General features: G+C 38.6%; 2 long non-coding RNA genes across 2 annotated transcripts in view; one reads left to right on the plus strand and one right to left on the minus strand.

Annotated features, from left to right (window-relative positions):
- Positions 1–19,865, plus strand: part of LOC116960652 — a 100,786-nt gene that overhangs the window by 60,306 nt on the left and 20,615 nt on the right. The window contains exon 2 of the long non-coding RNA XR_004406500.2: positions 10,706–10,744. This is a non-coding gene — a long non-coding RNA (uncharacterized LOC116960652). The remainder of the gene's footprint in view (positions 1–10,705; positions 10,745–19,865) is intronic.
- LOC116960653 lies at positions 13,292–18,096 on the minus strand. Its single transcript, XR_004406501.2, has 3 exons — positions 17,842–18,096; positions 14,053–14,193; positions 13,292–13,493 (listed from the first exon to the last, which is right to left on the minus strand). It is a non-coding gene; the product is annotated as an uncharacterized LOC116960653 (long non-coding RNA).

Below are 19,865 nucleotides of genomic sequence, written 5' to 3' on the forward strand. Positions count from 1 at the left end.
ACACCCACACAGAGACCTAAAGATGTCAACTAAGCATTTTCCAGCTACAAGGCCCACCCACATGGCTTGATTGCAAGCATAGGTGCCTGATTCATGAGCATGCTTTTTATAAAACTATATTATTCATCAGCTTAGGGTATTAATCATTTTCTATTTAAATTTCCTTCAGGGGCTTGTTATTTATTCTGTAGGTGTGTTTTAGCATGTTTTAATATGAAAATCACTGTAATTTAAAGAGCCCTAAAATATTTTCAGGTTTATTACTTATACTTAAAGCTGAATTGACAAATATATGCAATAACCAAGGAACATGGTTTTGTAAATAAGATATCTGCCCTTTACCTTTTTCAAAATTACAGCACTGGCAACTCCTGCCTAAATGAATCATCTGAAGAATTAAAAATCAGCTACATAATTGTTACCCCAACATATCTATTTCAGTTGAGCATCAGCTGCTATTTCCATTGTAAGTCCCATTTTCATGGCTATATAATTTGATGTTTTCAATTATACGGGGCTTAAACTTTACTTAGTAGTCTTAACTGGGTAAATAAGCATGGCAATTCAAAGTTAAACTACTGTGTAGTCAGGGCTGGTTCAAAAACTCATTTAACAATAAAAGGATAAGATTTGTGTTCTAAGTTGGTGGAAAGGAACATGATAAAATTTTGGTTTAGGTTGGTTCAGTTTGAATTAAATGACTGTGACATTTTAACAGCATTTTAAGCTAAGTGTTTTGTTATTTCCATTCTATTTCTTTGTAATTAACTTTCAAACACTGCACCATTCCAACAGCTGGAATGTGTATCATCTGCAGGATATCATCAATCTCTCATCCTTAGACAGTTGGAATATGTAAACAGTCTAATACTAATTAGCTGCAATTAAAATACGTATCAGGCAAAGAAAACATAGTTTTCATACAGTGGTCCAGTATCTTTTGAGTCAGTAGCAGAGATATTTTAAGAAATTGTGAGCAATGTAATCCCAAACTCTGTCTCAGATAACTCAATGGTATCAATCTTTTAACTCTGACTTTAACAGATGGAGAAATGTACCCTATATAATCTGCTGTCCTGTATATGTTAACATTTGTCAAAACTCCAGCGACATACAGAAGCCTAGAAAGTCACTAAAACCTATTGTTTTCAAGAAGATAAATTCCAGTTATTAGAGTCTACTGGTCTAAGAGGATTTCTGAATAATAAGGAAAAAAATAGTCATGATGTGAGAATTTTATGTGTTTATCACTGAGGCTCTCGGAGGCACAAATCAGAATTCAAGTTGATGTACCTGTGAGATCTGTGCATATAAAAGCAGATGCGACGATCATTAGGCCATCTGAAAGTAGAGCCTCTTATTTTTGCCCCACATGCCAACAGGGAATGTCACACCACATATCAGTCCTGCTGCTTGCTGTCACAGCAGCACATCCTGCATTTGGGACAGGATTCATAATGCAGGAGCCCCAGGTGACCAGTGGGAGAACTTAGAAATGCCTCCTGTACACAAGCATATACATATGTATAATATGAAGCAATATTCATCCTCTTACTTTGCATGTGCAGTGGTGATAGGAAGGCAAAGATGGACTGCAGAACTGATCCTGTTTTGATGATTAAAGGGACATGCATTTGTCACAGCTAGGCCAGTGGGTTGGAGAATCAGTGGTCTGAAAGCTGTAGAGCAAGTGTAAAGCCATAAATCAAAAGATGCTACACAGAAGTAACTAAAAGGCAAACTAGCTTTTAACAAAGGAATGAATACTGGAGTGAAATGCAACATCCCTGAGCTGATGCCAGCCTTCTCCCTCAAACTTTCTCTCCAAAACACAAACCCTCTTTTCTTTACTTCGTTCAGCAGGAATGACACTTTCCTCTTCTTCATGTCTCAGTGGCGGGTCTCTCACCAGTTATTGGTGCATGCAACAGAGCCAGTCTCATACAGGCTAGGATAAGGATTAGCTCTGTAAAGGTGCCAGTGGCTCTGCTGACTTAAACAAGAAGATAACCATGCTCCCATGATCTGATGGGACCTCTTGATGTCACTACCTAAGGTGTGGATATTTGCAGCCTGTGTGAGACCCACTGTAGGAAAAGTTGCCCACAAAAGATATGCAGAGGTTTCTAAAATGCAATCAGCCAATTCAGTGTTTATTATAACAATATTGTGGAAAAGACTAGGAATCTTTAAAGGGTACCTCCGCTCCCTTCTGAAGGAAACTTATTTTACTGCTGAGGAATTCCTTCATATTGTTTCCACAAGGACTTTTAAAAAAGGATGATACTGTTGTGCTGGCTGCTTGTACTCTAACTCCAGGGAGGGAAGAAGTCCTTTCACTCCATGCGCTGACCTGGGAGCCACAGAATCACGACTGTGCTTGCGTGAGTTATTTAGGTTCTCTCTGCACCCTTTATTCCACCTGGTAAAAGGGGAGGTTTAATATTTACCTACATGACTTATTAATTGCGATGTGTCAGAAAGTGTACCAGGCACTTTACAGTACTAGGGGAGATCTGTGTGCTCAGCTGGGCATGCCACCACTGGGATAACTCATGTCTCAGGATGAGGAGGAAGGATGTTCTGGGCAGAATTACCTGGGATGTGCCACGCTTCAGCAGGTGCACTTAATGCTTTTAGGTATTGTTACAAATCGAAGGTAAGTTGAGAGATGATTATATACCGCCTTTGGGACAGGGCATCAGCCCTGAGGATCAGGGAGTGCAGGATGGAGCACAGACCCACCTTCACCTGTCTGCTGAAGGCTACATGACACACCTGTCCTTCTAATGCTATGGCACCCTAATTTCTGATCTTCCCACACCTGTGCTTCTGACATGGTAGTTGTGCCACTGATTAGTCTGGCCCACTACTTTGCAAAACCACTTGCAAGAAAAAAAGATATAAAGATATCACCAAACTGACTAGTAATGTACCCTGAGAAGATCTGTAGGGGTGATTTGGTTCAACATGAATCCCTTTTCCCATCAGTACTTCCTGAAGGTGAGCCCTATTTTAATAATTTAGTTAAAAAAAAAAAAAAAAAAAAAGGAAGATCTCTTTTCTCTTTATGTTCAAGACTTAATAAATACACAGTCAAAGTCCCCAGGTAAACTTTGTAAGATAAATTAATAAGCATATGACGTATTTATGAATCAATAACACTAGACTGAACACAGCTTTACCCAAAGAATGCTGCCAGGGTTTGATTTTTTTCCGTACATTTCTCTCCTTCTTGGCTCAATTCACAAGTGCTGCTTTTTTTTTTTTTTTTTTTTTTTTTCCCCTGAGGATGCACTCACAAGTGCCTGGGCATGGCAGATAAAAGCTGATCCCAGATGAATGTAACATCACTGGCACTTAAAGTCAAGGTCTTCCTATCATAATCCCAATTTTTTCAGCTGTTCACTTGGTATAATTTTTAGTCTGCTAGCATCACTTTGGCTGAAGATAAGAGGCTCTGGGATGGAAAACCAGACAAATTTGGTATCTTGGTGCTTTCACTTGATTCTAATACCCACCCTTTTTCAGGTCGGATATTAATGGTCTGGGATCTCTGTGTATTGTGGCAGGTTTTCTGCCTGAGGTGGAAGCAAAGGTGATTAGATTGGCTTTACTCAACTTTATTTGGTGCTGAGCCCCTCTCCTAAGGTTTGACTTAGCAGCCCAGGCTACTCCAGGCCACAGAGGAGTGGCACAGCAGCTTGCATATGTGCAGTGCTAATACAGGATTCCTCCTGCATGCATGTCTGTCTGTCTGCGATGGCTGCCCTGGGGGAGGCGAGGTGACTTCCAGCAACACTGCTCACTGTCATCATGCTTTCCTACGAAGGGGAACCACAAACCCAGGTTGGCTGCTCCCCCCCTTCCCTCTTGATTTTTTCATTCACTTTGCTGTTGTGAAGAGAAACCCGCTGAGAGCCATCGGACCCCTGCTGCTCTGATGTATTTGGGGTGGAGAGGGCAATTTCTGTCCCAGAAGGCTCCATAAAATGCTGCTCCAAGGTTAATCCTACACAGGCAGTGGGACTTTCTCTAAAACCTGTGGTGTGGAGTGGGGAAGGAGATGTGTGATGCTGGCACAGAACTGATGAATCTTCTTCCGTACTGGAGGGAAAAGAGCCATATAGTGGGTTCCAATCATATATCATTAGCATTCATAAAACTCATTTTCTGCCAGGAACAGCTACAGACCACTGACAAATCATAATTTCACAGTAGATTGCCATGCAAGTTGAAATAAATCCCCGAGGCAATGCGCCACGCTCTATCCTGAAGCATAGCATGCAACCCCAGGAAGCCCTCTGAAGGAGATACTGAACACTCAATCTTAAACAGTGTTTTTTATATATACAAATGCGCTTTTTTATATATGTGTATATATATGTAAATGTGTGTAAATGAGAAGTAGAGAGTACCCTGGGAAATATAATTCTCTACGAATGATAGCTATTACTAGAAAGAAATATGAGACTCTATTCCAACTCTGCACCGTGCATGTTAAAAAACAGCTTTAAGGATCTAACATCACTGAAATAGCTGGCAGTGTGTTTTTCTTATCTATGCTGCCTCCAAACAGAAAATTAGTAAAGGTTTCCCAATACTGAGCAATCAAATGTACTTACCAAAAGTGACCATCAGCTACACGCAATCCTGCTTTTGATTCTGTAAAAAGATTGCTTAAATGTCGTCTTTATCATTTACTGCACAACTTTCCTATGCACTTATTTTTTATAATAAGTATTTTAAAATATCCAACATGGTCTTGCCACTGTATTTTTAAGACTATTTTGAGCAGATAGGCAATTTCCTTGCTGATCTCTGTATTTTGCTGAGTCAGGTCTTTGCACTCAATTACATTGAACAGAGTAACAACCCCTCCTAGCACTAAGCATTTGGCTCTTGAAAAAATAATGATGAAAGGTTGAAATTTTTGTTGTCACTTCTTATTTTTCTGTCAGATTCAGAAAACAAGAAGTAATTTTCCCAAATAAATCTTTTCTGCCAGGCTTCTTTGCTCACAGAGCTTTGTAAACACAGCCTGTAGAGAAAAGCAACACTGCAGGGCTGAATTTGCTTACATCATCAAAACATACAACAAAATTAAACAACTAATTGGGAAGATCGATGCATTTCGGAAGATGTAAGATCCAGGAATGCTTTCTGCCTGCACTGAAACTGGTAACAACAAATTATTGGCTCTGCACAGAACCATATGGAGGAAAATATCCTCATAAAATAATGTGGCATTAGAAGGACCAGATTCTGGTTGGTATTACTGGACCTAGGACAAGCCTCTGGTACCATTGCATATTACTCTTCTAAACCAGCATTAAATCACACATTCAGAATCAAAGACCTTTCACTTAGGCAGCTCTTTAGCTGGTATGTTTTGTATGTTTTATTTCAACCTTATAGATTGTTCACATATTTAAATTGTGTTATAACACTTCAGAGTTGATTTCACCAAACTTGGTATGTCCTAATCCATTTTTGTGGTGACTGTCTACTTTAATCTATAGTGAATAACACATCTTGGAACATAACTGTGTCTAAAAGCTGAGGTCGAATATTAAACTTACTTTTTATCGTTCTGGTAGTAACAACTATGAACTGTTTAGTATATGCTACTCTTTTTCAAAGACATGGTGCTCTATTTTTTTTAAGTTCTTTTAAATAGACCTGATTTTTGTTTGTACAAGGTGCCTTTTTCAATCTAATTTTCCTTGATGCAATTCATTAAAATAATAGTAAGGGACAATTCTGGATGCTTGTTTCTTTGACTATGCAACCTGTAACCACAGGGGCATGCAGATAGATTACCAGTGTGAAAACAGAGGCGTGAGTTTGAGCTATAAAAGTGGCAGGTGCATTGCATGACTACAAAGGGAAACTGCTCTATTTGGGAAGTCTGCCATAAACTCAACGGTCTAAGCAGTAAGGGTTACAATGAGCTCATATTTATTTTCATATCATTTGCCTCTCTGCTCAAAGAACTCCTGGATTTTTTTGACCTCAAATGTTCATTCCAAAAAGGCGCTTACCTGTAAACACCACCTGCATGGTGGAGCACATCATGAGCCACTGCTGCCACTGTATTGATTTCTTATCATTCATAATGTGAAAATTTGATTGCCCATCCAGCCAGCATGCAGGCTGCCAGGCCCTGCAGATGGCAGACACATGTGTGCACAACATTTTCATCTCATAGCTCTGATGAGAACAGTCAATAAAATTAAGGCTTTTCCACCTCTGTCACTATCTTGGTACAAATTGTCTCTTTTAGTTGTTGTTTTATCTCTATCCCTGTAATTTCCAGATTATATTGGTTTTAAATATTTGTACTTAATTTTGGCATTGGTAGGCAGTTGGACCACCCATTGGATTTTCCTGGTGCCAACATTTTCTTGATGTTACCTAGTGTTTTAATTCATTAGCTTCCTTCCCTAGTGGTGGATTAACTTTCATCTTGTTTTATAGGCGACTGTGTTTGTAGTGAAAGTAACTTCTGCAACGTAATTCCTTAATAACCGGGTCTGCGCGGATAGATGGTAGACTCAGAGGTTAAAATCATCTCTCCTCCTCATGACTGTGGTGCCCTGGGGGTACTGCGGTCACCTCAGCCAACTTGAGGCATTTGCACATACAGTGATGTGCACCTCAGAAAGTGGTGATATCACTGATCACAGTGAGAGCAGGAGCAAAACTGCGTTTCATACTGTGCAACAGTGTATGGTCTGGTTTTGGAATGACTGTGCAGTGTTTTTTCAGCGAGGGTTTCTACTGGTTTATCGTCTGAACATTCAGGCATTTCCAATGACTTCTCTGAGGATATTTAGACCCGATAAGGACATAATTGGATTACTACAAACCCAGATTTTTTCCATTGTTCTAGTTCTGAATAGGCAAATGGTTGAACCTCTTCAGGAACTGAAGAAGGAGAGATACAAAAATCTTCAGATAGCAAAGTATGCAAAGCTCAGCCTGTTTTCATTTAAGCAAAGTCACTGAAATATTTTCTATTTTGCATCTTGAAAAACAGTTCCAATAAGATTAGAACTTTGGGCACTAAAAATAAAAGTTCTGCCTATTTACTTATTTGTTCAGGTATGATATATCAAATACACAAGAGGGGTCTTCATATCACATTCTGTCCTAGGGGTCATACCAGTTATGTAGACTTCAGCAGACAGCAGTTTCCACAGAAACTCTCCCAGCTTCTGACCACTCTTAGATTCAGATGTGGTTTCCATGTTTTAATAACTCTCAGTGGAGTGGATTTCTATTCCATGAACTTGTCCAATTTCCTCTTAAACCAGTGTAAACTTTTAGCATCTACAATATCATCATTCATGATTTTATAGACCTTGTCATTACCCTTGTCAGCTGCCTCTCTTCTGGAATAGTCCCTAGTTGATTTGGTGGTTTCCCACGTGGGAGCTGAGAATGACTGACACTTTTTCACTCTTCAGATAATTTCCAGTTACATAAAGAAGGAATGTTACAGGTGACCAGAATAGTAGATCTCCTAGCAACTTTCCCACGTGAATTATTCTGTGCTGGGAAATGGGAGATATATGATGATCTTACATGGATATGATCAATTCATAAAAATCCTGAAGCAACTTTTTATCAAGCTTTCTAGCTCCTTCATGATATAAAGATTAGACTTATGGGTACTGGACCTTAAATTGCCATTACATGAATGTCTCAGCCATCAGAGGAATGGTACATTTTGGTATGTACAATGTTTACAGGGTTGAGAAAATATAGGTTCTGGAAAATTATTTTTTTAGAACGCAGTTGCTTTAAGCACTTTCTGGTCATTGGACCTAATAGAGGGATCATTCTCAGAGAAAAGTATCTACTTTTACTATATTTCTGATAAGAGATTGTAAGGAGTACTACTAGCATAACTGCATTAAGGAACAAATAGATTAAATGAAGTATGAGTTGCTGGAGCAGATGATTCTGTCCCACTGACCACATGTTGTTCCATAGAGATAGGGGGAATCTAACTGCCCAAGTGCTCATTTGCATTTCACATGACCCTTATTTACACAACTAAATGGTATTTCGATCATGTTACTGAGGACTTTGAATATCATAATTATACTCCCAGGTTTAAAGATGGGCTGAAAGTTTATTTTAATTGCTAGCTTTATAGTAGCTAAATAAATGGGTGTTCTTAGAGCAGTGTGTATAGTTTTACATACTTGCTATAAAACTTGCTATTGCATTCCTTCTTTGAAAAGAATAAAAGCAATTTTAAATTAGCACAAAGCTACGAAGAAGCCAAAGACTGTAAAACTGGTGGCACCACAAACAATAGCTCCTATCAAAAAGTTCTGTTAGAAGTGAGTCTACACAAACTGATGCAGACAGTCATGGTTTGGCCTATCTTCTGGCCTAGCCAGTCATGAACCACATCTTCTTTGGAAACAATGTAGATGCACCAATATAAAGCCAAGGAAACGTGATGGCTCTAATGTGGCTACCCAGGTTTTGGTCTAAAGCAGGCTTATGCCTAGCCAGGTAGGTTTCAGGGTGAAGCAAACATGATTGTCTGCACTTGTTGATTAGACATGCCTACCTGTTTTCAAGAGATCACGAAGTAAAGGGTATAACTGGATCAGAACCAGCACACTAGCTCTTTGTATCCACAAGCCTTTAGCGTAACTAAAATCAAATTAGCATTTTGTGATCAGGTCCATTTGCACTAAAAAAAAGCAGAAATTGGCTAAGTTGAGGTGCCTGACCATGGTTATTGTTTTTTCTCTTATTCCATTTCTTTTTTGCTATCTGCAAACAACATTTTTTATTTAAAAATAAACACAGTAAAGAAAATAAAATCAGGAGGAAGGAAATGTGTAGATTTTTGTCAACAAGTGAACATTGCCATAGTAAATGCAACACGATAGTTATTAGAATAGCATCACATTTGCTGCTGAAAGTATGATCGTTCATTTTTATGGGAGAAAACCAGGAGCTTTTCCCTACGTTAAGTTCTCATTTTCTTAATCTCATTCACTGGCTGGTACCAGACTTCACAAATTGGACATTTTTCATTTCAAGCCATGCATGGATGTACATTCTAATTCTACCATTAAACTTAATGGAGAAAAATTTGACCCAACCATGTCAGCACATTTTTATGAGTAAAACCCCAGAGTCCCTTACTCAAACCCTTGGTAGCTTATGAGTTTATATGCAGCTTTGGTAAGGGCTTTTAAATAAGTGAATGTATTTTAAAACAGTATTTGTCAGAATTCTATATTATTACATTTTTCCAATTTTGTTGCTTTATATGTAATCTTCTCATTTCCTCCCTCTGGCCTGTAAAAATGGTCCTCACTGCTATGCTGCTCATATAGCAAAAACTGGCCAACTTTAGTTCCAATAGCTATTTGACTGATTCTACCCTGAGAGTGTCCACACGTGAAAAATTGACTAGATAATTATATGTGTATCCTAAATCTTCTTTCCCTTATTTTTCCACTCCACTGAAACCCTATCTTGACCTAGATACGTGCTCTAATTTAACACAGTTTCCTTGTATACTGTACTTGTTCTCAAACTTGTAAACATTTTCTTTTCTTCTGTATAACATGTAGACAGTCTATATATAGCATGCTAAGAAGGATCCTTACGGCTTGCCTTTCTACAAAACAAACACTAATTACAACACAAGCCCCTAATTAAGTCCCATGGCATAAAAATGCTCTCAGCCCTCATCTGGAGCACTTTGCCTTGTGCTTTTCTGGGGGTGGGTAAAGACAAAAGTTTAAGGAAGCTCATAAACGGTTAGCGCCATGGGCTTTGAGTAGTCTTCCCACATGTATATCCCTCTAAAAAAAACCCCAAAACACCACAAATGGAGTAGTAAACCCTCAGAAAATGTGTAGGTAACAAATACACAGAGTTGTTAAATTTACTTCAGTACAAAGAACCACACTGCCAATCCTCATTCAGTTTTCCTGCTTCTCCCAGCATGGGCAATAACAGCAGTGGGTCAAACCTGTGATAATATTATGCACAGAGAGTAAAATCAAAGTGGGTACAGCTCCTTTTCTGCTGAAAATATGGTTGTCTGATCCTTTAGGATCCTTTGTTGGAAAATTCAAACAGAGGTCTCCATCCCCTAGGAAATAGTCACCTATCATATTTTCCTAAATCTATTACATAGATTGAACCTATGAAACTATGTTGCTGCAATAATTTAACAGCTTAAATTATTTACATATGATATATGTGTTATTAATATTTTTTAATAAAAGTGCATTTTCAGGTTAAAATGAAAAATTTGCAGATTTTTTAAACCCATTTTTTCAAAGTTAGGTTTTTTTTCAAAGCTTAGCCCCAAAACATATAAATTTCTGGGTTATAATTTTTTTTATTTAAATGTATTTATTTATTTCAATAAAGAACTTTAGTTCAACTGCAGATTTCTAGTATTTATATTTCAAAACACAAAATCTTTACTGAAGCAGTTCCCCCAAAATAGTAGCAAGTTAGTTAAATAACAAAACTCTTCAAGCATGTGAAAACATCAAGATTAATTTTTAAAATAATTGGCTTTTTTCTGCAGCTGTTTATTACTACTACTAATAATAATAATTTATATTTATTACTGTATATTATTGTATCTTCGTACATTTCCAGTTCCCAGATTTAGCTGAATACTTTCATTCTGTTTCCTTTTCAGGAGCAGATCTCTACAGTTCCCAGAGAGCATGTGGGCCCCGTAAGTAATAACTACTCATTGTGTGAGTTCTTAGGTCACTATGGCCCCCGCCCCAAAGGGCTCAAATATTTGTGTGCTTCACATGATCCTACATGAGTGACCCCATGGACTAGGATGACTTCCAATAGCTGAGGGACATCTTTCAAGGAGCAGATGACTCCCTGTTCATTGAACAGTAGTTTGGCAGCTCACCTATGGGCAACGTCTTCATCTTTCCAGTCATGGACCCCGTCGGGGTCCATGGAGGCCACAGCTCTATTCACACAGCTATAAGACTCCCTGGCTTGCATTCTGCTCCTGCAAGATAACCTCTTCTTAACTGGGTGTGTTGTGGGCTTTTTTTTGGCCGATGACTCCAGTTATCACTTTGCAGCCTGCCTGAAAAAGGGCCTAGAACCTCTTAATGAACCCTTTGTCTCAGCTTCCTGTCTCCTCTGTCACTGAATGACTAATTACTAATTTCCAGCTATGAATAGTTTACATTACATCCTACTTCTTAACCCCAAGGGTATTTACTTGAATTTATGTTCTTTAGATTTCTGCAGACGGCTTTATGCTCCTGCAAAAGCATCACTGAACACCTACCTGCAATAAACAGCAATTCTCCAAACAAGTATTTTTAAATATTTGACATCAGTCATAGAAATTAAGAAAACTGTCTCTGAGTGTTCTGCTAAATCCAGCATGTTAAACTGTTCTTTTTTTTTTCTTACATAAGATTTTTTCAAAATTTCTAGTTTCCCAAATAGTTAAGTAGCTGCACTTCCCCACACACTAGTTCCTCACTAATCCTCTAGTCTTCCCCTGAAATCACTCTGCAGTGCCTGGATTATAATTATTGCAGTAGATGTTCTGGCTGCTACCAGCCACCTTGGTTATTTCATTATGCTTTTTATCACAATCATTTCTGGTGATCTGGGCTGACTGTGAATGCCCAAGGGGATGTTTTTCCAAACATGTAATTATTCTGTTTGCCACTTCAATTGCCAGCACCAAACCCCTGGCTGGTCTCTTGAGTAGTTAGAATTAGAGCCTGTGGCTCTGTGCTGTTGATCTCGCTTGCCTGCCTGACCTAAATTCCATTGTACACCTGCCATTATGCATTTGCTTAAATCTGGAACAAATTCTGGTACTTGATGTACTGCCAGTGTCAGTTTTTAATTTGGGGAGCTGACTGGGTAAAGCAATTTGTCTCTGCATCAACTTGTGGACCTGCCACAGAACCACTGTGCACGTTCTTCTGAGCCAACAAAGCTCAGCAGGGTGGAGGGCACGTCGGAGGGTGCAGCCTTTGCCCAGTGCCGCTCACTCCCCACACGTGCAACAGCACAAAACTGCTTCAAATACAACCGCTCGTGATGCTGCTCCTGCTTTTGGCTGGCACGCCGTATGCGGGAAGATCGGAATGCATAAAATGAGCACAACACTCAGAGAGAAGCTGTGGATTAAAAAAAATACCATGGAGCAAATACCTCCTGTAGAAGTCCTATTCGTAAGACACCAGTGTAGTTCAAAGTAAAAAGTTTCTCAGAGAAATATGCTAACTGGCTCTACATAGTCACGCTTAGCTAGAAGGGATTTGCAGCCCTATTACATTTTTTTCTAATACATGATAGAATCAGTGTTTCGAACTTATAAATAATAACATAAACATCATCCAGCCAAAACCTTTGAAGAAAATGTGCCTCAGAGGCAGGAGGCAGCTAAGGTACTTTCAACAGCTGGCAACAGCTCTGGGGCTATGAAGTAGGGAGCCACAGTTCTTGCCACCTTCAGATGAAGAGGTAGACTAATGTTTTTTTTAAACTTCTGTAACTCAAACTGATATGTCCTTAGGGCAGTTGGTCGGAAATCTGACATACCTTAAACTCAATGAACACTAGAACATTTTGTTCTGAAGAACTCAGTCAGAGTTATCACTGGAGTTAGAATGGAAATGTTCACAGCATGCACCAGTCCTACCCAGGACAGCATTTGACATTGCTGTCCTCTAAAAAGGATCTTTTAGGATGTCCTTGTGGCAATATCACAGCTGATCATGCACCTCTGATTCCAAGCAGGGCAGAAGTCTACTCTTCATTTTCATAAGACAGCAACAGGAGCACAATAATGGGCCAATTGCAAAAGTGTAAATAATTCTGGGTACCTGGAAGTCCATGCAAGAGGTGGAGCATTCTGTTCTTGGAATTAGGCACCTAAATTCTGCCAAAATCCCATTTAGGTGTCTAAATCTTTGAGTGGATCTGACCAAGATGATATGATCATCTGAGATGCCTAGAATGTAAAGGCTTCTGTTCTTGGAATACTTAAAAACCATCAGATTCTCCTTTTCTGATAAGAAATGTCCAGATTATCTCAAATATGAGATTTAATTTAATAAAATATACTGAAAAATACAAACTGGAATGGTTTAATTGAAATCAAGACAATGGGAAGAGTTTCTAAGTCATCAGAAATTTTCATGGCTAAAATTGTATGAAAGATATTATCATTGCAACATAGACGTTCAAATAATGGTGCAACCTGAAACAAAACTATTGACATAAAAAAATTGAGAGAACTTATTACGACAGATAGTAAAATGAATTACTTGTGTCAGTGTGTCATCAGTAGCTTTTCAGGTGACTATAAATCTGAAGTGCTTCCTTGCATTTCATGAAAGCAGAATTCTACTGAAAATACATCTTGATATTGTAGGTAGCACTGGAGACTGGAGTTAAATCTTCAGTGTCTCCATTTAAAATGTTCACTGTTGTCAAAAAAAAGAGACAAGGAAATAAATTCTTTTCAACTGTTTGCTATTTGGGCAGGGACTTTGTCTTCTACATGTGTGTACAGTGCAAAACACGTTTGGGTGTGACTGTCCTTTTAAAGTTACCATTATATAATAATGTAAATAAGCTGTTGGCTAAATTGTTAAGCAATTCTGCCCTGAATTCTTGATTTGGTCTCTCTACACTTCAAAGACAATACATTGATAAGACATTTTAAATGGTCTTCTCATTTAGATTTTTTCATCTACATGTGAAGTACCACTAGTGTCTGGGTCCCATCTCCAGTGTGTTCAGTGTCAGCTTTCCATAAAGACACAGATCAGTGCAGTGCAGAAACGGTTTAATTGTTGAAATTAGGAACTGGGGGTGACAATTGCCCCATTGTTAGATTTATTCTTGTAAATAACATGGTTTTAAGTCCTTTGACTACTGTTTTGATACTCAACCATTAGGTTATCTGGATGCATACTTTCTTTTGGATCTGTTCTACTTTCTATAAATAATCACTTATGCAACAAAATCTGGGTTCCTCACCTTCATGACTGAGCCCGGAGTGGTATTGGCTAGTCTGGTCCTTTTTACCATCAGCAAAACCTCTACTCTGAACTGAGCACTTTTTTCTCAGAAGAAGGTTCTCATAAACTTATTTTTCATCCTCAAAATTTTTACTTACACCTAGCAATGAGAATATATCAAAACAGCTTTAAAATCCATGAAGAATCATCAGTTAAATTACTATAACATTTGTAAACTGCAACTGTGGTACAAAGAGTCTAGACTGGGTAAAAGATATGGCCCATTTATTTTGTTAATTCTAGTATAATTTAAACAATAACAGTTCTTCCTTTTGAGACTATATTTCCCAGAACAACACTGTACATTCCTGCTGATGTTTTTTAGAAGAGATTGGCAATGGCCAAGTGTCCCTATTCCCACAGCTCGTGAGCACAGCAGGACTAGTGAGCAACACCACATCTTATGAGCAAAGTTTTAGCACAAGCTGTCTTTTAGACCTTTACAATTAGCCATGAAGTACTTACGGCAGAATCTACGTGAAATAAATGCATATGTTAGGGTTTTCAAAGCGAAGGGATTAGAGATAGCTCATAGGAAGCTGGTGCCTATGGCCCTGTGGATTCCCTTGAAAGTCCCAGCAAGACATATTTCTGCTAACACTCTGAGATAGAGGAGCAGGGCCTCCACATTGCTGATGTCTTTCCATTAAAGTGCCCAACTCCTCTGGGGCCTTTTAGCATTGCATCCTTGGAGACAACTGAAAAAATAATTCCTGAATCAGTGCCAAGTGGAAAACAGGACAAACGGCCTTCCAAGAGCACACAAAACAAAGATGACAGGAAAAAATAAACAAGGAGAATGATAGACCTATTTCATTCTGAAGTGAGGCTTACATGAAATAAATGGTGATAGGATTGCTTTCCAAGTGGAACATGAGAGTGAGATTGCGAAAGAAAGAACTTTTATACATTAAATATCTGGAGTTGGCACTTTCAGTTATGCTGGAGACTCTGAAGTTTCCAAGGCATCTTTCAGTAGACTGTACAAATGCCTAAGAAAGAGTAAAGGTGTCTTGGATCAGGCAGCACCCAATATGTTTATGCAGCCTTGATGGGAAGGGACATGTTTATTCAAGCTGCTAAGCCAAAATTATATGGATTCTAAGAAATTTCATGCTGTACTTTCACAAGCTGGAGAAGGAATAAGGGAGAAGAAAAACAGGGCCGGGGGTGGGGGGTTGTGTGTAGGAAAATACTTAGCACTGGACTCTTACTTCACAGAACCTCAACAGTGATTCAGTGTGACCCAGCAATCAGGCACTGCAGTGAGGTGTGTTTATGGAGGCTATGCTGCAGTCACCCTCCCTCTCTTCCCAGCACTACGGGTATCGTTGTCCTTGTGCGCCTGTGGTCATGCTGTGCAACAGGGATCAGAGAACCAACCTCACTAAACTCCAAATATTTTTTCTTATGGATTAGATTTCACCCAGGTGAATTCCCTGGATCACTGGACAATAAGTTTGTAGTTATTTTGGAAAATAATATCTATATATTCCTCTAAGAAAGTGTCACGTCATCGTTAACTCCAAAAAATATATCTGTATACTCCACAATCATGTGTGTTTGAAAAGTTGCAGAGTAACACTGTTAGATTCTGCAGTGACTCAGAAAGGCACAATTTCTAGCCAGACCCTACTCTAAACACTGGAGCAGTATCTCCTTGCTAGACCAAGTTGCCTTTCACTATTGAAGTGTAACTCATGTGTAAGGGGCTCATATAATCTGCCTCAAGGAATTATTACCGTAGTTAAAGCAAATTGTTTTGCAGGCACTGGCTTTTTAGTTTTGTAATAAATCTAGAGTTTCTTTGTCTTGCTTTATTTTGTTTCAGTGAATAACATCCACTCACTGTTTTTTCTTCCCCAGATACTTGAAAACTTAGTATTTTCAAAGCAAAAGGTTTTGTTTGCTTAAGTATAAATATACTTTTATGACTTTGCATACCTCAAAGCACACACAGAGAAAGGGGGAGATGGGAGAGAGAGCAAAGAGAAAATGAGGGAAGCAGATTAAAGGAGAAAAAAACAGAAAAGACAAGCTTTCCCTGTTTGAGTCACTGCTGCTCTTTGACTCACATTTGTGATGTTTTCAAGGGAGCTTGAGATCCTGAATCTCAAATAGTACTTGGGAAGATCCAACTATCTAGCAGATGATTCTGTGGATATCGTGGTCCAGTCCCACCCTGTGTGTCTCCCTTTCTCGGCCACAGACAGTGGCAGGTATAGAGGTAGAGTGTAGGTCAGCTGAGTCTGGCCTTTTTTTCAGTAAATAAGTGTGGAAATTTCCCTGGATATTGTTTCTCCATAAAGGAAAAATCAGGTTTTTAACAAAAGTATTTCTGTCATTTTCTCAAGCCACACAAGGAAAGGGGGGATACATTCCTGTTGCCCTTTTTCTAGAAATTCTCTCACACAGTGGTCCCAGACTATTTGCCCAAATTCCAGGGACTGGATCCTTACCAGCTCCATCAAGTCCCATGGGAGAGTAACAGTCATGCAGGCAAAAGAGTTTTGGTTGATCTGATGTTGATGGATGCTATGGGTACTGTAAGAAACTAAATATCTGTTCAGCAGATATCATCAATGTGAAGAAAAAAGGATTCTGATGCAGGCTGCGTTTAGATATTTGGCCACTGTGTTGGGAATACGTTGCTTCCCGCAGCAGTTCACACTCTATCATGTGGAAGCTGGGAAGCTGAATTCTTTGTTTTGTTTTGGGTTTTTTTTTTTTTTTTTTTTTTTTTTTTTTTTTTTTTTTTCTTAGGCAAACAAAATCTTACTGTACTATTCTTAAGACAGCAGTTCCTCCCACTGGAAAAGCCCAGACACCTCAGCTTTAACTCCCATGATCTAACCACTTGGCTTCCCTGATCAAGGAATATATGTGATACCATATCTCAGTAAAAACAAAAATTACAGCAAAATCTTCAAAACGTTTAAGAGAGTGGATTTTGAAGTTTCATAGATAGAGATCTTGGGATCCCTTTACCCTGTACTACAAATTTAAAAATAAATCTATGAAAGGATTTTGTTTTCAATGATTTAAACATAGTTTTAAATAACACTTAGCACCTACTAGCTTTGTACTTTGTTTAAATGTATCAGCTGTTACCAATATTGTTTAATCTATATCTGTATTACCTTGTATTTACCATCTGTTCTTTGAATGGAGCCTCTGTAATAGATTATGTTTAACATTAATTTAAAGAAGAAAAATGGACTTGTAATTATGTTTTCTAGTAAACTGTTGTCTCAGCCCTATCTTTAGGATCATTTACAGCAGGTGGGAAATGGCAAGGGATTTTGAGATGGTGGCTCAGCAAGCCAAAGTGGGTCATGGTTAGGCCCTCTGCAAGGTCACTCTGAACCTGTCAGGATTATCTAGTGCATGGCTAGGGTAAGCTGGTCCTATTTCCAATGCAAAGAAAAATTCAGTAGAATAGGACATATTGGAATTCCTGAATGATGCCATACAAATAATAAATTACTAATAGTTTAGTTAAATAGGATATACTTACAATATACACATATAATATTTATATATAGTATGTGTATATATAAAGTTGTTCACAGCCCAGTGAGTATATAGAAACTGAGTCTCTCTTCATCAGGCTAGATCAGATGGTGAACTGAGACTGGTTTCACTTGTGTCTGACTCTACCATGCTGTTACACATGCCTTAAAAAGCTGTTTAACTCTATTCACTTGGTAGATAGCAATATCAGGGAAAACAGGAGGTTGCATTATACCTGGAACCGAATGTCACAAACCAGCATCTCTGTGGTCCACCATGGCAGGCTCTTGTGTTTTCATCTTTCTGAACACTTGTAGACTCCAGCACTCTCTCTCTTCCATTTCTCTGGCACACACTTGCACTCACACTCCTTTGCAATCATCCTCCTCTGTTCAGCATCCTTTCTTCAGAGACCTCACCCCAATGTTGTAGGACTTCAGGACTGGGGAGAGAAAAAAAAAAAAAAATGAAAGCCAAGATGCCACTATTACATCAGAGAACCTCCCATATTTCTATCTATTGTTTTATCCTGTTTAACAGCTCTAGTTAAGCCCTTCAGAGACACCAGCTGTGGGAAGCCTCCACAGCTGATTGTATTCTTACATTAGCATAAGGGATATATAGATATATCACAACAGTAGCACAGTCAAGTTCCTTCTACCCAAATTCCTCTTTTTACTTTGGGGCTGTGTCTGACCAGGATCCTTTTCCTTCATGACCTTTCCAGTATACAGTAGCCTTCCATTTTACCACCTAAGAGTTTTTGAAAAAAAAAAAAAAAAGAAAAAACAACAACAAAAAAAAAAAATTCAGAGATAGTCACCCCCTTTTTTTCACAAATAATTTTTAGTTTCTTTTGTCAGCCAAACACCTTTAATTAGCAGGTCAATGTGGAATAAAATGGAACAGAAATGCCTGTTACACTGTCATGACATAGGTCCTGAATACAACACTAGGCCACTGATTAAGAACAACTATTTTCTAGCCTGAATAAAAATCTTGCTATTCTGCTGCTACTTCTGCCACAAATCCAGACTGAATTCAGTCACTGAAACCTAGAAAAAGGTTTTCTTTAAACTCTGCTCTCTGGCTGATGTTATTTCCAGGAGTTAATGAGGGCCATCCACGCTCTGCAGTTGAGAAGTGTGCAGTGAGTGCTAAGGTGATGCTCACATGGGACATGAAGCCTTAGATGCCAGATGAAAGGAGCTGACTGGTGTCAGCTCAGGTATCTCTGCACCAAAGTCTCTGGCTCTGAGTTGTTAAATTATATCTCTGTGTGTAGGGATACCTGATGTGGTACAAAGCTAGAGCCGGACTCTCCCGAAGTATGCCTGTTTGCTCACAAATCAGGATTTATACCTGTTAGAACCGTCTTCGTTAAGCCCTGGTCGATCATCAGTCACACTGATGGATGATTCCATTACACATAGGCATAATGCTGGAAAAGCTGAATTGACTGTTATTTCATAAAAGAGGAATCATGTTTCAAAAAATTAAACTGGGTTAAATGTCTTGGGTCTTAATAGGCTTCCAAAGTTTTAATATGTTACATTCTACTTGGTATGGCATATGTTATAGCTTATAAGGATTACCTCATCTAATTTCTGTCCAAAATCTTCATTTAAAAAATAATTTGGGGAGAACATTTACATCCACAGTCAAAGTTGAACAGCTTTACAAAACCGTGCCATGGCTGCTTGTGGTGAAGGATCCAAATCCCTTCCATACCACTGCCTGACACATACAGTGAGCTGGGAGCCTTGGGAAAAACTTTCCTATCGCATGCGTATCCCATGTACTGCTATGAAATGCTGTATTTGTATCATCATATTTAAGAACAAATAGAGCAATCACTAGGAACCCCATTGTCAGTTTTTTTCTGAATGTTTAGGAAAACTTCGGTTAGTTTTACACTGTAAGCCCTCAACAAAATATGAAAATACAGAATTGACATGAGAATATGTTAAAATAACTACTAAATCAGTCACTTTTGAGACAATATAGCATATTGCAACTGGAAAGGGCAAAACTATACTGGTAAGTCCATATTTTCAAGTGATGCATTTATTAAGATTTTTCAATTTGAAATAGTTGACTTCAGAAGGTTTTAACAAAGAAAATGCTAAGGACATGAATAGTCGCTGTATCAGCTGATAACCCAAGCCATTTGTATCAAATGAGACACCCCAAAACTCATGATCCTTGAATCTGTGGCCACTTCCAAATAATTCTAGTTTAGCAATACAGTCCCAAGTA

Source organism: Tyto alba, unplaced genomic scaffold (genome assembly GCF_018691265.1).
Source record: "Tyto alba isolate M040663 unplaced genomic scaffold, T.alba_DEE_v4.0 Super-Scaffold_1, whole genome shotgun sequence".
NCBI lineage: Eukaryota > Metazoa > Chordata > Aves > Strigiformes > Tytonidae > Tyto > Tyto alba.